This window comes from Patiria miniata, unplaced genomic scaffold (assembly GCF_015706575.1).
Source record: "Patiria miniata isolate m_02_andy unplaced genomic scaffold, ASM1570657v1 HiC_scaffold_3, whole genome shotgun sequence".
NCBI classification, from domain to species: domain Eukaryota; kingdom Metazoa; phylum Echinodermata; class Asteroidea; order Valvatida; family Asterinidae; genus Patiria; species Patiria miniata.
Genome location: NW_024037069.1, coordinates 12,634,523 through 12,655,194, shown reverse-complemented (window position 1 = coordinate 12,655,194; position 20,672 = coordinate 12,634,523). Strand labels below are relative to the sequence as shown.

The window sequence follows — 20,672 nt, the reverse complement described above, 5'->3', positions numbered from 1 at the left end:
TAATAACGCTGAAAATGTCAGGCCCGGGTCGACTTCACAATCGTCCCAGTTTCATCAAGGTACAAGCGTGCTATCTTTGCTCAACCGAAAACGCCGTGAAAATTTCACTTACTTCCAGCTATTTCCCGAAAATGTGCCATGCATTCAAAAACGGCACGAACTGTTTTCGTGCATTTACCGGTAGTCATTCCTACACACTTGTCTTACTGGAACGGTATATCTAAATAGGCCTTATGCGTTATAAAAAGGGGGGGGGAGTCAGACGGCGGGGGGCGTATCGCTTTGATATCGTGAGAAAAAAAACACTTGTACATTCATTTTCATGTAAAATTACACTGAACAGTCTGTGAGATATACCTAAGGCAGTATGAGCCGCAATATTGGACAAAGGCATACCGGCTGCACTAAGGATAAAAAAAATGGTAACTGGGAATAAGTTCGCTTGAAAATAATTGTGCAACGGACCCGGCAGCGTAGCCACCAGAGCTAGAGCCGTATATAGAGAGCGCCCCCAATGTTCATAATTGGGTCGAATATTTTTTTTTCTATCCACAACATGTCGAAAACGGTTACGTACGAAGCCTCTTGGGCAGAAATGCCAAATCTTAAATTAAATTAACCAGAGAAGTGCACAACGACTGCGATTTATCTCAAGTTTTGGACACAAGATGGATGTTTCGGGGTCTGTTATGTCATCCTTAAAGATACTATGCCACATTAATCATGGGAGATTAAAAACATAATGAATGGATAACGTGAATAATATTCTCAGCAACTGTATTCTTTCGTAAACATCGGCTATATCCATTACGATGACAAAATGAATAGGATACATAAATAATTTTGGGTTTTTTTTTAATTCATGAAGAGTATGCGCAGAGCAACAATGGAAATCTGACTTGGGTCTCTTCCAATCAGTATTCCAGGCTGTTGAATTATTGACTGCCAATCGAGCTATCCAGCCCTATACGTTGACGGTATTCCAATTTGCCATGCAGTAACTTTTTGTTCAAGGGCACTATAGTCAGACGCCAATACGCATGTAATCGTGGTCCAAGTCTGGAGGTTTATTCCTCTAATTTGCAGCCAGTCCATGACAAACGCGGTGAAGTTGCCGCGGCGGTGGAGGTTTCCATCAACAATTAGATGAATCAAATCTAGTCTTGGCAATATTGGCAGCGCTACCCAGGAACTTCCGAGCATACCTCACGCGCGTGCACTTGAATACAGCGCGGGTGAGGTATGCTCGGAATTTCCTGGGTAGCGCTGCCAATATTGCCAAGGCTGGATTTCATTCATCTTGTTGATAGCGACCTCGCAATTCTCGCTGTGAAATTACACTCGGGGATCACTCAGAGAAGATGAGGTTTTTTTTTCGTGCAAAAAAAGTTCAAGCAATTAGTTCACCCCAGTAAATGGGTTATTTTAGGATGCCCAATAATTGTACAATTCACACAAGATTATACTCTCTCGGTCGCACTTAATTACAGTATTGCAATTTCTGACATTTACGTTTGTATTAAGGTGTGGCAAGGCATCCATCACAAGTCAATTGGATAATAAGAAGCGGATGTTTCCCCGGGATAATTTCGTGTCCCCGTCATTCCCCCAGAGTCCACCCTGCTTCCTCCTAGTTCCCCTTATCGATAAATCAAGAAGTCATTTCTCTTCGTGGGACAAGAAAAAGGAGGAGAGAATCTTCTCGTTGAAGATTTCAACAATAATTATCTACTGGGTGGGGAGAATTTGCCCTTGACAATGCCCCTCCCAATTCGCTGCATGCGAGCTGACCTGGTAATTGGTTACGTAAATTGAGAGAATTCAATTGAATTGAGGAAGTGTTGAGTAAAATCTCATTACGCACCCGCCCAAAATGGTGTTGAGTGTTGCGTGAAGATGGGCATCTTTCCAGCCAGTTAATTCTACGGTCCGGCGCCAGTTTTCGTCAGCAGATTTTCTTATCCAAAAGTAATTTGTCAATAATCAATCAATCAATTATTGCTGAAGAACAAGTTGGATCAATGTTGAATTTCCATTCATTTCAAAGGTCGTACAAAAAAAACCATTTTGGCTCAAAAGGTCATCATTATACACAACATCGAAAAACTGACGAACCTTATATTGCTCTTTCTAAAACAAGAAACATAAACTGAAGTTTTGTTCATTACAAACCTGTAAATTCGCCAATGTCCTCCACTTCGGCATCTATACACAATAACTTGCGCGATTCTAGCCACGATTTACAAAATGTATAATTTGTATCGCAATCTCGCCTTTATATAGAAATTTACCGTCACTCATACAATTTCATTTAAAATCACTTTCCTTTCCGAGAATATCGACATAGTCAATAATTACTGTAAAACCATAAGAAAAGAACAGTCAACTTCACGTCCTAACCCATTTGGGTTCAATACTGTGGCGGCCTACTTTGTAGCTGAGTGCCGTATAGCAATACGTGTTACTCTGGCGCACGTCCTAAGTTACTGATCACCTAACTTTCGATTTTTGGCGCTCAGAAACGGGTCAAATTGGAACAATTGAACTCATTTTAAACACAGACCATCAAAGGTTTAGTCAGTCCCAACACGCACTATTGATCTGTGTTGGCAAACTGTACTGCTTGGAACACCGAACGTTCAGAAAATGTTGGTGAAAACATCAGCGTTTTTCATTAAGCGGATCGAATTTTAACGAATTTCGCGCCAAATTTGCAGCCCTTTAACCCCGTCGGAAAGCCCAGAGAAGTGGTGGGACCAGACAGAATCAATACGCGCTTGACCCAAATACAAAAATGTGAATGGCACTGGCAGCTGTCTGCTCCAGTTAGCGTGATGATCAAGCCTTAAGTTCCTTGGGCAAAGAAAAAATAAAAGTGAAGAAAAAACACCAACAGACTGATTCCCGCGTCATATCTGGGCGTAACGTCAAACCTGCTCACATTGCGCTGTAGGTGCGAATAGCAGTCGGGAACTGTCGGCATTTAGAGCGCCCTCTCTTGACAAATGACAAACCGAAAATCAAAAATCTCAGAGAGCTATAAATAGTGCCGCGCGCAGCGAATTATCCCAAATATATGATGAGTTTTTCTATTGATGTTTTGAGAACGTGTTTACACCAATATCTTTAAGATTCGGAACCCCTGTTCACGCACAAACGTCAAATTTTCGTTGAAGGGTTCCGAAAAATATTCACCATTAAATTTCTTTTCATTGACCGTGACACACTACAGGAAACAGCGTTCATTCATGGACGCGTAGTGTGGAATTTAAATGACGAAATTTACAAAATTCATTTTTCGTCTGATTTGACAAGGGCTTTATTGCAGATGTACATGGCCATGCCTCCATGCACAAGCATATCAAAATTCAGTTAAAAAATCGTCGTTTTACAGCTTAGATCTGAGGGCAAAAACCACAGTTTCAGAGGGGTTTTTTTGGTAATACACACCTATGTTCCAACTGCACATATTCCTATCTCTAACCCTAACCCTAACCCTAACCGGGAGTATAACACAATTTTATGTGCGGGTTGTTGGAACATATATGGGTGTAGGATCATAATTATAGGGGTATCGGAACATAGAGCAGTCACCGAATCATTGCCCCAGAGTGCTATATGCTATAGCAAGCAATCGCGAGCAGGCGCACAAAATATCCAACAAAACAACTCGATGTGGTCTGTTGTAGAATCCTATCTTGAGTTCACAGACCTTACAAAATCGACTTTATCACACACACACAACATCTTAATTTCCTTTTATAAATTCCCCAAGAAAATTACCCGCCCAACGATAATCCCAAGATACGATAAAATCCAATTTTCCCCGCCGACTAATCACCATTTTTGCCCCGCTTTTTTTCGAGATTGAAATTTTCCCTCTTTTTTGCTTTAGTCGAAAGCAGTAATGAGATTACAATAGTGACTCACAGTCATATTCTTATTAATCCCGGCAATTTATAATTTCCATCTTTTTTTCGAAGTAGGATTTTCTCTGTAGCATCCACGAAGCATCATAATAGTTCAGGAGTCCTGTAAGTCGGCTAATGTATGGTCAATTTGATAAACCCCGTTGGTGTTGAAAATGAAGCACATGGAGAATTTGCAGAAGAATTCGGGCCACTATTCTTGACATTGTAATTGGTAACAAAAATAATTATTTCACGCGAAAGCTACAATATTTTCAGGTGCTTTCCGCCCTGCATATATCGTGAAACAATTATTACACGTACCTGATAATGATATACATTGTATAATAAGTATTTTAATACCATTACCAAACCATATATTTCAGTCAACAAAATTGACCTTGGACCAATATTAATTACCCCATTGGTAAAATTTGGAGATTTTAAATCCATGATAAATGATGAGTCACGTAATAATGGATTGTCCTCGGTCACTGACCGGTTTTCAACTTGACCCTTGACCTCTAATCGCTTCCCTGGCCCCCTGCCCTGCCCCACTGGTCTCCATGGGCGCACGGCTAGCTTACCCCTCAATGGATGATAGTTGTCAGGTAATCCCAACAATAAACACCTGGAGGAGGCTGGCACCTGACCTCTCATCAGTGGCTGTGGATTATAGCCTGGTATTCATTTTGACCACTAAACAATTACTGGTTATTTCTTGGAATACGAGGAAATCGTGTGGAAAACGAAACGTCTTTTGTTGCTCTTTTATGCTGCTTTTTATTACAAAACCTTTGAAACTCAAAACGATCCTCAAAATGTTCAGGGAATTGTTTTCTTGAGTATTTTTCTGAAGACTCTTGTATGTGGATAAGGTGAACAAAAAAAAAGGTAAAATGAAATGGGAAGACCATAATGACCTCTCCGCTTTTCGACCGGTGTGAAATTATGGTGTGCATAAATACATAAATAAATGAATAAATAAATCACCGACGGTCTTCCAAGTTCATTTAATTAAAAAGTTTATATTGTTGTACTTAATCTATTAATCAGCTCCAATTAGCCTGTTAAAGGAACCTGCAAGCTTATACGGAAAGAAACCATCACACGTCACTTTTTACGAGGACCGAGGTGAAATGTCTCCCGTCACTTTAGATTGACAAGTCTTCTCGGGAGAAATGCGTCGTTTCACCCGTTGCGTCTGGCGGTGATGACACGGGGCACCGTGTCCTGAGGTCACGGCGAGTATTGCCCAACCCAGAACAAAGGCTTAATGTTTCAAGAGATTATTTTGGCAAAAATGAGTACCCAGCAATCCCAAAATAAAAGTGTTTTTTTTTCCTTCGGATGTTAATGTTAAAAACGTCCGTTTAAACAAAAACACAAATTGTAAAGTCGTTATATATTCATGGGAGAAACAAATCGAATGAACTATGGTTGAAGAGCATTGGTGGTATACAGCAACTTTAGTATGGCGTGCAAACTAAACATCTAGCCCAGAAGTCGAGGTATACATTTTAACTTTTGCACGCCACACGCTTGTCGGGTTGGGTTTAGATTCCTTGCAACTTTTCACTCTCAAGAATCGAAATCATTGAGAATGTATATTCCTATTTTCCAAAACATCTATTCTGTATTATTTAACTCTGTCTCCTTTGGACAGTATAGGCCTAACGTTATAATAATGTGATACTCATTTGACTTTACACTGACATAACCAAAGTGTTGAAATAATTGAAATATGGCAATGTTGACCAATTAAGGCACTCATTTCGCTCGTTCACAACAAAGTGACAAACCTCATTTCATTCAAGTTCACAGTTTTAATCAATCGGCCGAACTTCACAGTGCAACGTACACATTCTTATAGGTTAAATGTTAAGACCTTATAAAAGCACCCGTAATAAATTTTATGCACAATCAGGCGTCACCTGTCTTTAATAGTATTTAACGAAATCTGTAACTCCGAGTTGCGATAAATCTGCAGTGTAAATTCTGAAATTGGTCCGTTGTTTTAATTTCCCAACATTATAATTATGCTTGCTGACCAGGTAAAGATTTGTGCATGTACTGAACAGTGCATTTCATTAACCATACGGCGTTATATGGAGCATCTTCAATGCAATGCATGCCCGGCTCGCGTTCTTCGCAGAATAATCCGGCTAACCCACATGCAGGTTTCACGCCTCGGGCCCAACGCGGCATATACACGCACACGACAAACAAGGGTCGTACGGGGTTTTGTTGCTCATAAAGTGGGTTGAACGCAAATATAGAATTATACCCACAAGAAGTTAGCATCTGTACATGGAATTTTAGGTATAACATTTCATTTCAGTGACAAAAAAACTCTTGTTCAATTTCAAAATCATTTATCCCTTACTAAATGTTTACTCCAACCATTTTTATATATAAGCCTACATAGTTATTTATGAATGTAGAAATTATATGTACAATTTTTAACATTAATTAAATTTACACTAATTTGAATACAATTTATGGGACAATTAGTAATCCTCAACATCCAAGCATTAGATAAAGAGTTTACAAGCTATTTCTGCTATTTGAAACAAATTCCAAACACAATTTTGATGTGTATTTTTAATTCTCATTTAAAATGTTTTATATTTCTGTATTGAATAACGGAAACGACAATCTAAAAAAAAAAAAAGTGTATTGGAAGATCACGTCACCATTTACGTACATGCGAGAAAATGCGTACTGCCTGTCCCAAGAAGAACTTCCGCGTGATGACGAATGAAACGAACCGTTAAATTGACTCGGTCAACCGATCGAATTATTCAGAACATGATTGTCGACTTTTGGCAGACCGACTTACCTTTTGAAAGGGCACAAAAAACAGCTTCCATACTAAAAAGGTATGATGGATTGGAGCTTGGTAATCGTGACAAAAGGTTCTTAGAAATTATAAATAATATTGTCACTGCCTCAAGTTGGGAAACATTAATAATGCTAGAAATGTTGTGATACGGTGCGTGTGAAAACAAATATATTAGCACGAAGTCACCTCAGTTGTTGGTTAGTTTGTGGACAAATTGACCAAATTTGGGGGAAAGATTTTCCCATAGTGCACAGTTGGTATAGTGACCAGTGGGCAAAATACAATTTGCCCATATTTTTTTTTGGAATGTTGGAAATATGCAAGGAAGGACGCTTTGAAAAGTAGGGAAGACCACATTAAGTGAATGAGGTTACATAAAATACACAACGGATAAAATCGCGACGCCTTTTTGAAGATGAACATCACCAGAACAAAGTAAAACTTGCTGCTTTCAAAGACGTTACACCAAACTTAACTCTCACGCTTAATAAAATCAATGTCTCTGTAAATTGCAAGAAAATCTACTATATAATGATTCGATTAATGCAATTAAGATTTTTTTGTTGACGACAATTAAAATTAAATTGTATTACAAGAAGTGAGATTTATTTTTTTGCAACCCGATCGAAAATTCCACCGTCAGCAACACGGACGCTTATAGTTCAAGCGCCCGCTCACTGAAAAAAATATGATTGAATTAAATTTCATCAGTTTGTTTCCGTGTGAGAAATATACACTGGCTAATGAAATTGAGGCACGAAAGAAGTGCAGCTTACCCCGAGACTTTGTGTGTTTTTTTTAATGACGAGGAGATGGTTGAGCGGGGGTAACAGAGCGTGTCGACCGTATCCAGACGGCTGATGACGGTAGGCTGGATGTCGGGGACACGGTGGCTGGCGTGAAGGTGTCGGAAATGAGGCTCGCCACAGTGACTTAGTTCCGCTTCTTTATTCAAGACTTCGGACTCGTCTGCTTTTAGCTCACCCCTTGACGATAAAACAGTCCGGGATGTTTTAACACTGAGTCTCTCGTTTTTGAGGGGATAAAAATCCGTTCGTCAATGCTGAGATGCAGACACACAGGCGGGACGGACCGCGACCAATCCTCCCATCAGGACCGGGTTAAGACCCGGTGATTTGGCCCGGGCCAAGTTCACGATTGACGGCGGATTAGACGATCTTGACAGCGGACAGATCGAGTGAACCGACCGGTATGCCTCTCTTATAGTGAGGCGGTACAGTCGTTTGATCCTCTATCTATTCGCACAGTCTGGCCAGGGAGGCCTGTCCGCAATTATATATTCACATTTCTTCCCATGTCCTTGCACGTTTCTAAGCTGTACCTCGTTTCATATAGGCTCACTATTCGACAAGAGGCGGAAGACTTTTTTTTCGTGTTTGCTCGCGATCGGACGGCCGCTGAAAAGTATGTCAACAGGGGCCGCGCTATCTGCACGTCGCGGCGGTTCTCTTTCTAATGGGTTTTCTCGCACCCTGCGCCGCGCATACACTAAACACGGCGTTTGTTAAGTCTCAGTCGTGGAATATTTTCTGGGCCGCGGTAAGGTGTTGAAAAGGTCAGTCAGGCATGTGATCACATTAAAATTCCCCGGGCCCACCTTCGATGGAGGGGCCCGAGCTGGGCGACACAACACTATCTACACGGTCAATAAAATATCGGTATATGACGGCTGAAGCAAATAACGACTGGAGGATGAGAATAGTCTAGAAGAAATTCGTATGGTTTTCAATTACAGGCTTGAAATTTCTTATATTGACAACGTTATACGTTTGGTTTTATGAACTTCATTTTCAGGCTGGCAATAAGAAGTTCTAATTAGCTTGTAGTTTGGGTATGTGACAGTTTTGGTATATACAGTTTCTGGCTGTCGATGTTATTAACGCGAAAACGATGCGCCATCGAACAAGGCTGTTACAACCGAAAAAAATCGTAAATCGTCTTGACCTATATAAAGCAACAGTATTATAATGAAAAAAAGGAATATAGGGAGAAGTAACTTTTACCAGAAATATAGTAAATACTGGCGTCTATATATAGCGATTAATTAATGCACTGGATGACTTTTCACTGAAACGCACAGTATAGTTCTCCGTATAAGCCTAACTACGACAACATTTTTTTGTTAGTTTGCCTGAGTTGGAATCGAACCCTGGACCTTGTAGTCTGCATATAGTGGGCAAGGGCTGTATACCAATCCACGCGTGTCCACCCCCCCCCCCCGAATTCGGAGAAACAAAACACGAGCTTTGTCTTATTAAAAAAAAAAGACAACGATGAGTGCCCCCTCCAGAAGATAAGCCTCCCCCAAGTTTTCCCTCCCCTGTGGTCTGCATCATTTTCGAAATCTCGGACTTGTCTCTTGGCTTTAGCTTCACCTCTGCAGAATCAATTAGAAGCTTTGGATGTCTAAGCCAAAATGAAACAATTAGCCGAAAACACCAAAGTAAGGAACTAGAATCTCTTGACTCTGAAGTCAAATTCGAAGTTTTGTGGGGGAAAAGGTTTTTTTTTGTGTTGATCTTTGACCGTAGCCCCTGTCAAACAGCACCGAAAATATGTTTATCATACAATTCACAAAACATTCATTTTAACCACACTTTGAATCCCCATAGCTGAGGAAAAACAGAAAACACCGAGTCGTACTGCGCTCAAAACCAGACTGCTAAAAGTAAGCCACCGGTGCGGCGACCACAACTGGGCCCGGCGTGGGCCCATGAGCTGGGGGTGGCAGTCCCGCTGAACCACCGCCGTATCGGTTACCGTCCCGTTCACACCTCGTAGCGTGCAATAACCTCCTCAGCCGACCGGCTCAAGGCCGCATCTCTTGGCTGCAGTGGATGCTGCCAAGTAAGAAAAAAAGCGTTGGCCAACACTTTTCGTTATAGACCTACCGAAACGTTTTTCCGTTCTAACGAAAGGTCTTTTCGTAATTAAACGAGAAGTGTTGTCGTTTATAACGAACGTTTTTTCGTTGTAACGATTTCTTTTGAGTTACAACGAAAAGTTTTCGTTATAACAACACTTTTTTGTTATTGACAAAAACTTTTTTCGGCATAACAGTTTGTTAATAACGGGATACCGAAAGGGTTGTCGTTATCATAGCGTTTTGATTCAATGGAATAGAAGTGATATGGTCATGTTGTTTACAGTAAGTAACTGAAAAATACATGAATGTTGAATGAAAAGTTTGTTCAAATCTCGGCGTGAACTCATGCAGCGGCCGAAACTATCACACCGACCTAAAAACTGTTAGCCTTGGCTGGCCGGGAGTGCGCAACGTGGTACCGTTACTAGGCGACGACTGCAGGTGAGGCCTATATGTGAAGTATGTGATATAAGTTGATTATTTAGTGGAAATTTTGACAGGGGAATTTGAAGAACATTGGTAAAATGAGGCAGTGAAGCCACAAAAGGCGTGCCTGAATTGTTCTTTTGACCTTTAAAAAAGGGGGTGCATAACATAAGCCCCCCCCCCTCCCCGCATTTGGTAAACACGCCTTGGGATTTGCATCAAAGCATTGTGTACGTACCTACCTTTAGGCTAAGAAGGTAAAATATTCTAAACAATTCACTGACACAAATTTTACGCAAAACCTTTTGGTGATCTCATAACTAGGATCGGGTATTTCGAGAAAATGAAAATTGGATCATCTTACGAAAATACAAATTGTTTAAGGGAAAAAACAGGTCAGACATATAATCTGTCATTATAGTTGTGGACCAAAACGAAAAATGACCCAAAAAGAGTTTAAATGCTGTCAGAAGTGGGATTCGAACCCACGCCTCCATTCGGAGACCAGAACACCCTGGAATCACTGTGAACAGTGAAGGTTTATCACCTTGAGTCTGGCGCCTTAGACCGCTCGGCCATTCTGACACGACACAAACAGCACAAAGACCAATATGCTTTATTCACGAGTCGGCCATATTAAATTGAAAGCGAGGTAAACTTTTCATTTTTGGAACTTGCGAGTAGAAAAAGAAGCAATGAAATAAAAGTTCATTATGAATTAATACCAGTCTGCTCTAATGAATATTTTCAAAATTTGTGATTTAAACATACACTAATGTTTTAAGGCACATTAAAAAAAAAAAAAATAGAAAGTGAGGCTCGGCACGCACTCGAATCATAAAATAGTCTGGCACCATCCCATTCAACAGTTTACAATTTATACAATAGATTCAGGGAACAAGATCAAAAATGGTTTCTTCGTGAATAAGGTCTATCGTGACCAATTTTGTGCCCAGATGCTGTATTTCAGGGTTGACCAAAAAAAAAAAACCACATTTGATGCCGAGACTTTCAGATCCCCATGTCGCGTTGTAGCGCCCTCTAGAACAAGAACATTCATTCACAAAATCGTGCGGCGAGTTCACGATCGCGAGTAACGTCTCGTCTGCACTCTGCAGACAAGAACACGCAGGTGTTTGCTCGGATTAAAAAATCCCAACACGACAAAATATAACCCCAGTCGGTAATTTCTACAAATGAAGCCGTCGTTTGACGTGCCAAAGATTTACAACCCATTTAGAAATGTTGAAAGATACTTCGTTTCGTAAAGCTTACCATCTCGTGCAGTCGAGGGATTAGTATAGGCTAAGTGCTCATCGTTTCTTACGGCAAGAGTTTTGTCAAAAAAATTACAAGTGCACTGCGACAGAAATTATTGTGCAATTTGTTCAGGAAAAAAGGTTTTAATGAACAAACCCTTGTCGTGCATATAATCCTGTCTTAACGGTGCGAGCCGGTGGTTTATTAGGGTCTATCCCTGAAATTATTGGAGAACAATGACTGAATAATCTCTGAAAGGAGATTTTATACCGACCCATCCACGATGCATTATTTTCTATAAAACATGTACTGTCTTTTATACTTGTAGAGATATCTAGAACCCATGCAATGAGAGGATGAAACACTCATGTAATCCAGACGGTTTACGAGCGCGAGACATGCATGTTTCAAAGCAGAACCTTCGGGTGGTTTGAATAATAAAACAAAATATGTTATGAACTTTCATTTATAAGAGATGTATCTGTTTAGAAAATGATGGAGTTGACTTGGGTTATGAAAACATAACTCCATAATTATACATACTTATGCCCCAACGCCGCAGGGATGATATATTAAAATCACTCTTTGTCTCAGCTGACGGTGAGCCATTTATTCTTCAAGCATCAATATTTTAATATTCACGGAACATATGTGTCGTGTCAGAATGGCCGAGCGGTCTAAGGCGCCAGACTCAAGGTACATTGTAATGCACCTTCACTGTTCACCGGTGATTCCCGGGTGTTCTGGTCTCCGAATGGAGGCGTGGGTTCGAATCCCACTTCTGACAGTTTTTTTTTTCTTAACAACATTCATTTCCATATTTAAGGCCATCTTGCCTGGGAACATATTTTTGTGAAACTTTGTACACTTTATAATATTATTATGTTTGAAATATATTTTACACCCCTTTTTGGTTAATTTTTATCGAATAGGGCACTTTTTAAAACGTTTCAAATTGTCCATGCTTTTCCTGACAAATGAGGGCGCTGTTGCTGTGATGTCATTTCGGGAAGACACTGTTCAGTTTATGGGTTTTCTGTTCAAATTGTGAACCGAAATTTGCAAATTGAAAACATTTGTGAGAAAACTGTGCTCATTGTCTTACTGTCATGTATCGAAACAACAACTAATCACCAAAGAAAAGAAAAGTTACGACAGCAAAATTTACAAAATTTGGGCAAATGTTGGTACCGATATAGCTGTAACATGGATGCTTCTGCCTGAATGACATCACACTTTTGCTCATGAATATGGAAATTATCATTTGCATAAATACTACAAAGCCCCACCAAAATGCCCTTTAAAAAAGGCAAAATTCAAATTGAATATAAGGTTAAATGGGACACAAAGGTGCGTTTTCAAGGATTGCTTTTAAAACAAAAACTACATTACATGCATGGGTCCTTTAAAGTCTAGATTTTAATTTGAGACCTGGTAATGTCGTGTCAGAATGACCGAGCGGTCTAAGGCGCCAGACTCAAGGTGATAAACCTTCACTGTTCACAGTGGATTTGGATATTCTGGTCTCCGAATGGAGGCGTGGGTTCGAATCCCACTTCTGATATTCTTTTTTCTAAACAGTTTCTTTACATATTTGAAGTCTTTAACTTTTAATTTGAGACCTGGCCATGTCGTGTCAGAATGGCCGAGCGGTCTAAGGCGCCAGACTCAAGGTGATAAACCTTCGCTGTTCACAGTGATTCCCGGGTGTTCTGGTCTCCGAATGGAGGCGTGGGTTCGAATCCCACTTCTGACAATGTTTTTTTTGCAAAGTTAGTTACAATGCTTACTAGGCTATCACGTCATTATTAGGTTAAAGGAGTTATTCCATCGTGTCAAAATGGCCTAGTCGTCTAATAAGGGGCCAGACTCAAGGTAAATTGTTTTGCTCTCCAATTTGAGGCGTTGGTTCAAATTCCACATCTGACAAATTTCTTTCGTAACATTGTGACCGCGAATTCGATTATTTTCTTTCAAATGGCTTTTCTTGTAACTGCAAGCATGGTATTCACACTGCTTTATTACCCCTGTATATAGATTATGTCAGTAAAATCCTGTCCCGATTTTTGGAGCCCAAAATAACAATGGTTTCCATGGAATTTTTGTTTAGCTCGTAACCATTCCGAAAACCACTCGAAGATCCATCGACTGGGGTATACCTATACCTGCTAATATTTTGAAGGGAATGCATTTTTCAAAACAGAGCCTCATAAAAATATATGACATGGGTTCAGACAATAGAATCCCGCATTGATCAACAATGGGAGAAGTGGTTCATTGCGATAAATTGACTCTGTTTCCGGAGAGTTCGGTGTAGGCTCCGTTTGAAGTGGTATCTCCGACCACTTGTCATCCACCTGTGGCCTCTTGAGTCCAATAGTTTATGAGGTATTTTATTATTACACAAAAGACGCAGGTGTGATATTTTTAATTTCCATAGTCATTGTTCGGAAGTTCTTTTATTTCCTATAGGTACATGTACTGATTTTCGCTGCCTCTCCAACCGTGTACAGTATCTTTTGGTAACAACATTTTATGTAGAACAGTGACTACTCGAGAGACGTTTTGTTACTATTTTTTCTGATTATTTACTCACGCATCTGATGAACAGAGCAGTTATCAGCAGTGACCATCGCCTGTATCGATGTATAGACTTGATTCGAGCCTGGTTTGGTTCCGAGAATTGTATTCGAATCAATCCAAGGTGAACCACAATACAATAGGGCATATTGACCAACAGGGGGCGCTGCAACGCCGTCACTTTGAAGGTACAAACCTGGCACAAAGAGACGTGAATCCCAGCTAATTATCCCGTGGCCTGACATGCTAGTTCAATTCCAAAGATACACTTTAACAAATTGTTTAAATTGAAGTAATTCTGCTAAATTACGTCTGTCAATAAACGTGGTTTTCATCTTTTAGTACACAGCAAATTGCGCCGCTGCTGTACCCCCATTTCAATCCAAAAAAAAAACTAAAAAAAAAAACATGGCTTCATCAGATCATGGATGGACGAAAAACGAAGTTTCACTCCGGGTTTTTTTTTGCCCGAGATGGACTCTCTCGAGAAGTCGTAAATTGGTGGTGACCCTTTGGATTTTAAATTTGCTTGCTAACACTAGAAGACTGTGTCAAGTCCCTACGCCTTGAAACAAGACTGCCATCACGATTGGTACCATTGGCGCTTGGTGATCCCTTTGTCCTAAAACTCTGTAGACAAATAGGCCATACTAACAGAAAAGGTCATTTAGGTCAAAAACCAATAAAAAGCCAATAAAGCAATAAATAAAGTTCAAGTGTAGGTCAAAAAGTATATTAGTGGCCCATTCTTCCACGATCAAGTATGACAATAAAATTCCGGTCATCTTATAAGTGAATATTTGGTGAGTCTTCGTTTTTAAAGGCAGGATCATTTGCATTTATCCCAAAAGTGACCGATCGAATTAATATCAAAAATCTTACTGGATTTAAATATCACGTGTAGTTATTCCGTCTGGCTTGCTGTCATTGAGAAGAAATCAAGAAAAGTATGTGATTTCCAACTTTGCCTGATTCTTAAGAGATAAATAGTTTATAGTGACCGTAGGCATACTCGTGTTTTCAAAAGATAACTGAGCGTGGCTTTTCACTATTTTCTCGAAATGTGTAGCAACCACTGAGCTGAAGATTCAACCGAATGATGGATTTCGAGTCATGTTATTATTGGAAACGAACAAATTGCATGAACAGCATGCCATCCTACTTATGCCTTTAAAACAACCTGATTTTGAGGTATTTCCCCATCTCTTTGATGTATAGTGCTGAAGTCTACACGACACTGCGCTGTAAAGGTTACGGGCATGTATGGACCACTAACAAAAGGGCGCCCTGTCGTACAGGCGCGGTTCTAGAGCCAATATATTTGGGGGGGGGGGGGGGCTAGCAGGGTGGATCCAGATTTTTTTTCAGGGAGGTGTGCTAAAATAATTATACCGGTTATTTTCTCCGGACACATCGGCCTCCGAAAATAAATAGGGGGCGGGGGGTGAGGGGGAAGGGGGTTGGGGGTGGAGGGTCGGGGGGGGGGGGGGCTCGTGCCATATTTTCAATGGGAAGGCGCTGACAAAATTCCACAATCAGGCACACTGTATTATTAACTAAACGTGTACAAATCCACCCTTCTCACGACTATTTAGGGGGAGACCGTTCGCATGTACGTCACATTCTTACATTTTGCTTGTGCATGTTTTTTTTATGGAATTTGTTTTTTTTGGGAGGGGGGGCTAAAGCCCCCCCCCCCCCCCCCACCCCACGTAGAACCGCCACGTGCGCCCTCACTCAAGACAGGCTATTTGTGATTTAAATTCAGTGACAATGAAATACAAAGTGTTATACAGAGTGTACAGGGTGACCAAAAACAATATTCAACCCCGAAGCATTTGACTTTTTTTCACAAACGTGATCTGTGAATTTTTATGTTTTAGATATCAGATTAAAGCTGAGAGTTTTTTCTTTCAAATACTGAATAAATAATGAAAACAGCACGTTGGGTTGCTGAGAAAAAGCCAATTATGTAAAAGAAGTGATTGTTCATCCTTTCCAATGGGGCCTTCATTAATGAGCAATTTCATAATATTTTGACACACTTATGATACTGTGGCGCAAGGGCGGATCCAGGGGGGGGGCCCAAAGGGGGCCATGCCCCCCCCCAAAAAAAAAACGAAACCAATTTTTTTTTTATGTGACATCGCAATAAAGGCAGGCAATGAGTACACCACCATCTTTTCCTCCAAAAAAACATTGGTTAATGTGGTCAGAAATTGCCTCAGATCGCACCACAGAGCATCTAGAATCCAAAAAAAATTCGGGGCCCTTAAGCGGGCCCCGAACCCCACGCCGTAATTTTTTTGACCCATTTTTGGGGGGACCAAATTTTTTTTTGGCCCCCCCCAAAAAAAATTGTGTTCTGGATCCGCCCTTGCTGTGGCGCCATTGGAAATGACCAACAGGAGTTGTGTTACATGATTGCGATATTCTCTGAAACCCAATGTGCTGTTTTCATTATTTTTTCAGTATTTGAAAGAAACAACTCTCGGTTTGAATTTGATATCATAACATGAAAATTCACAGATCACGTTTTTGAAAAAAGGGCAAATGTTTCAGGGTTGCATTTTTAGAGGGTCACCCTGTATATATTGCAAAGGAAGGCTACTTCTCATGTGTAAGCTCGCTCTACAAGGAATGCATACGTTTTGGGTCCTTATAGGGTCTAAGGGATTAATTCTCCTCACGATGCACGCATGTCTCAAGTATCCGTAGCTCCTTCTAGTTTATGCACTAATGACTATCGAAGGCTTCGATCATTTGGTTAAGGTAGTACAGTTGAGTTGGCGTTTATTTCCGTCAATTTCTATTCAAGAGATTGCATTCTGTCGCAGCTTCCCCCACTGTTAGACGTATTGTCTCAATTTGTCTGCACGTATTGTCTGTATACGAGTATTGCCTACAAAATCTATCAGCATAAACACTGCAGCCTCAGTGCGATGTTGTTCCAAGGGTCTACTACTTCTGATCTGCAATTCAACTGGAATTTAAATGTTCACGAAAGGAAAACAATCGTCATTCCGAATGGCTTGTTTCGGAGTTCTCTCTTGTTTATTCACAAGCCCGGGCACTTTCCTTTGGGCTAAATACTGGTTCTTAATTGTGGTTGCCACAACAAACTTGGGACAGTGAGGCGTGCAAGCGCAACGGCTGTTGGCGCCAAAACTGGCCCGGGTCAAAAATTTGGCGGGAAATTTGGCGCAGCGATCGATGGCGAAGAGCCAATTGTCCCAGACACGAGGGCTCTTTACCGTGCCGAATCCTGATCGTCAAACTACACCGGACTTGGCCGCGACGCCACCGCCTTTCAACCGCCGGGTTTCTTGGCAGCTACCTGATATGGTGATGTCGAATGTCGCAGATTATGGGCACGATCGTTAACTATAGACTGAACGTTTCTTTTTACACCGAATAATTTGTGTCGGACTCAGATGTCCATCTCTTGCGAATTGAAAAATGTATTTATTGTTTAAAACTATTTTTTTTTTAAAGGAGATCAGAAGTAACACAGATTTTTTGACAATTTTTGACAATTTTTGACGATTTTTTGATTTACCAAGTTAAGAGATCACCTTAATTTCATTCAGATCGCAAAATATGTTTTGGTGTTTGTTTGAAGTCGTTTATCCCACTTAGGCCTACTTTAATAATCAATTATTGTCACATTTTTTAATCTATCTCGCGAGGAAGAAAGAAGGTCATGCATGGAGACGTCTGAGATTCTTAGTGACAGCAAAGACAACGGTCCCTTTCAATATTATACTTTGCGTCAAGTTAAGCGAATGTGCGCATGTTCGAAATGACGCAAACCATAAAAAAGAACCAGTGTGTTTGCTGCCACCAATAGTCTCAAAAGTCTCCCACTGTCCAGTGAATCCCTGAATTTGTGAAATTCAGTGTCTGCATCAAAATATTATGCGTACAGGAAACAAAAGCGCGATTATTCCGAACTTAAGAGAACGGTGTTATTAATAGTTAATCTGTTCGAACCCTGAAGGTCATCTTCTTCTTCGAGAAAAAAAAAAACAAGTGTCAGAAGTGGGATTCGAACCCACGCCTCCATTCGGAGACCAGAACACCCTGCATTCAATGAACAGTGAAGGTTTATGACCTTGAGTCTGGCGCCTTAGACCGCTCGGCCATTCTGACACGACACAAACGGGATGCTAATTATAATCTGATTGCTTCATGTCACATAACTGGAAAAAAATCAAGGAAGAAAAGGTGTCAGAAGTGGGATTGGAGCCCACGCCTCCAATTGGAGACCAGAACACCCAGGACTCACCGTGAACAGTGCAGGTTTATGACCTTGAGTCTGGCGCCTTAGACCGCTCGGCCATTCTGACACCGTGACACAAACGGGATGCTAATTATAATCTGATTGCTTCATGTCACATAACTGAAAATAAAAATCAAGAAAAAAAAGTGTCAGAAGTGGGATTCGAACCCACGCCTCCAATCGGAGACCAGAACACCCTGAAATCACCGTGAACATGTGAAGGTTTATCACCTTGAGTCTGGCGCCTTAGACCGCTCGGCCATTCTGACACGACATGAACAGGATTCTATTAAAATCTGATGGCTTCACAACGGGAAAATAAGTCAAGAAAAATTATGTCAGAAGTGGGATTCGAACCCACGCCTCAATTCGGAAGAACACCATGGAATCATTGTGAGCAGTGAAGTTTATCACCAAGTTGAGTCGAGCAGTGAAGTTTATCACCAAGTTGAGTCTGGCGCCTAAGACCGCTTGGCCATTCAGGCACGACGTTGTTATTTGTACATTACACAAGTGGAAAAACATTTTCAAGCCTTTTCACGCAAGTGGGAAAACATTTTCAAGTCTTTTCACATAAGTGGGAAAACATTTCACGCCTTTTCACACAATTAGGAAAACATTTTCAACTCTTTTCACACAATTGGGAAAACATTTTCACGCCTTTTCACGCTTTTTCACACGTGGGAAAACATTTTCACACCACATTTTCACGAAAATGGGATATGTGACCCCACACCTCCAAAATGTGGCGATTTGACACTAAATTCTTCGCAATCCAGAATTGGAAGTGCGCGAGGTTTAGTGAGGCGGGCTCTTAATCTTATCCCCTTCTTCTTGAAAGGTTTCCCATCCCCAATTTTAAATCTTTCCTTGCAGGCCTAATTACTTGAAGGAACATGACCGGTATAGTTTTTGTAAATGTACCACTGACCTAATTATCACTAAATAACCCGATCCACTTTCAAATACCCCTCCCACAAAACAACGCCTCATTGCCCCTCCCCTTCAACATTCAAACCGAAACCGCACCTGTTAATCATTCCTCCTACCGTGTTGTGCTCTCTGCCACCGACCACCTATCGATTGCTGATGTCAATTTCGAAACCAAATCCATCAAAACTTTTCTGTCTTCCCTGGCCTCCACTCAGCATCCAAACACCGTCAAGTCTTTTGGCCTACATACCTCGAGTTCAACAGCCCCGGGCAGTAAAAGGCACAGTTTCCCCCATTCTTTCTCTTCTCTCTCCTCCACAAAAATATTTTCATAATCTCAACACAGTTTCTCGAGTTACGACCATCTGTGAGTGCAGATTTGTCAACGGGGGATTTCGCTGTCAAAGGTGCTCGGAGTAGGCGTATTAAGTATCGCAGGTCATAACACTAATGGAACTTAGCCCGCAACCCGCTATGAAAACATCCAACTCGAACGAAGGGCACCCAACCGCTAATTTTGGTTCCTTTTACCACCGAGTCGATCCGGGGATAAAAGATGCTCACCTCTTATGTGGCTCATCAGTAGAATGGACCAGAGATGAGTCATTAGAACAGTTTTCAACCTGCAGTTTCTTAATTTTCCTTTCCTTTTCCCTTGCTAATCTATGCGCTTATCTCCGTGGATTATGAATTTTGGTTTCATGGCGATATTGTTGAGAACTTCTTTCAACTACGGTGTCTCATTTGGGTCATTTCTTAGGTATGACTCACAGCCATATTATGTCGACCTTATAGTCGACCGTCATTTATCTATCACTTTGTCGGTACGATTCCTCTAGAACTTCAGTTTCTATATCTGTCGTGCGAGTCGGGCTTCATTTTCATAAACGAAATTACGTCACTCAAATTGTTTATTTCAAGCAAAACATGGCCATTAGATTGTTTTCTAGCAAAACAAAAAATTAATGCAATTGTTCGATTCAAGTTCAGAGGACGACCAATATCCCAACAGAATGGCGGTAAATATCTCCAAGACAGAAAAAAAAATGACTGTGCTCTAAGCAATAAATCTGATATTATCTTTCCTTATTATGGATAGACCAGCATAACGCAAATTTTCACTGTATGCATGAAATCACAACTTGAAATGCTTATCAGACAATTAGGCCTGCTTTGTGAAAAAGTACACGGCAAAAATGTTTGACTGAGCTATCAAAACGTAGTCGCGTCTATTTCCGCAGTTTAGTCAGCAGACTACAGCTGAAATGCAACCGATGTGTATAAACGGTAGTCATTCCCGGTAGTTGCTGACTCCATCTTTGACGAAAATCGATATCACTTTCGAGCAGCAACGGAGACAAGAGGGTGAAATGGGATTGCATTTATAGAAACGGGATGCATCTAGAAGAGGTTTCTTCTTTTGCCCGCGAGAGGTGAAAGATTCCACGTTTTCACTCCATCTGGAGAGGTATTTGGCGCCACATTCTCCAGCCTGGCGTTAAAGACCAGCAGGATCCCTTTTTTTGTCATTTCATTCCCCCCCCCCCCCCC

The 20,672-nt window shown here is 40.9% G+C and overlaps 7 non-coding genes across 7 annotated transcripts; 3 read left to right on the top strand and 4 right to left on the bottom strand.

Moving 5' to 3' along the window:
* Positions 1 to 10,530: 10,530 nt before the first annotated feature.
* On the bottom strand, positions 10,531 to 10,651 carry Trnal-caa. Its single transcript has 2 exons — positions 10,614 to 10,651; positions 10,531 to 10,576 (listed from the first exon to the last, which is right to left on the bottom strand). It is a non-coding gene; the product is annotated as a tRNA-Leu (tRNA).
* Positions 10,652 to 11,984: 1,333 nt separating this feature from the next.
* Positions 11,985 to 12,113, top strand: Trnal-caa. The gene is made up of 2 exons: positions 11,985 to 12,022; positions 12,068 to 12,113. It is a non-coding gene; the product is annotated as a tRNA-Leu (tRNA).
* Positions 12,114 to 12,770: 657 nt separating this feature from the next.
* On the top strand, positions 12,771 to 12,890 carry Trnal-caa. The gene is made up of 2 exons: positions 12,771 to 12,808; positions 12,845 to 12,890. It is a non-coding gene; the product is annotated as a tRNA-Leu (tRNA).
* Positions 12,891 to 12,961: 71 nt separating this feature from the next.
* Positions 12,962 to 13,082, top strand: Trnal-caa. The gene is made up of 2 exons: positions 12,962 to 12,999; positions 13,037 to 13,082. It is a non-coding gene; the product is annotated as a tRNA-Leu (tRNA).
* Positions 13,083 to 17,939: 4,857 nt separating this feature from the next.
* Positions 17,940 to 18,058, bottom strand: Trnal-caa. The gene is made up of 2 exons: positions 18,021 to 18,058; positions 17,940 to 17,985 (listed from the first exon to the last, which is right to left on the bottom strand). It is a non-coding gene; the product is annotated as a tRNA-Leu (tRNA).
* Positions 18,059 to 18,134: 76 nt separating this feature from the next.
* Trnal-caa lies at positions 18,135 to 18,255 on the bottom strand. Its single transcript has 2 exons — positions 18,218 to 18,255; positions 18,135 to 18,180 (listed from the first exon to the last, which is right to left on the bottom strand). It is a non-coding gene; the product is annotated as a tRNA-Leu (tRNA).
* Positions 18,256 to 18,335: 80 nt separating this feature from the next.
* On the bottom strand, positions 18,336 to 18,457 carry Trnal-caa. Its single transcript has 2 exons — positions 18,420 to 18,457; positions 18,336 to 18,381 (listed from the first exon to the last, which is right to left on the bottom strand). It is a non-coding gene; the product is annotated as a tRNA-Leu (tRNA).
* Positions 18,458 to 20,672: the final 2,215 nt, after the last annotated feature.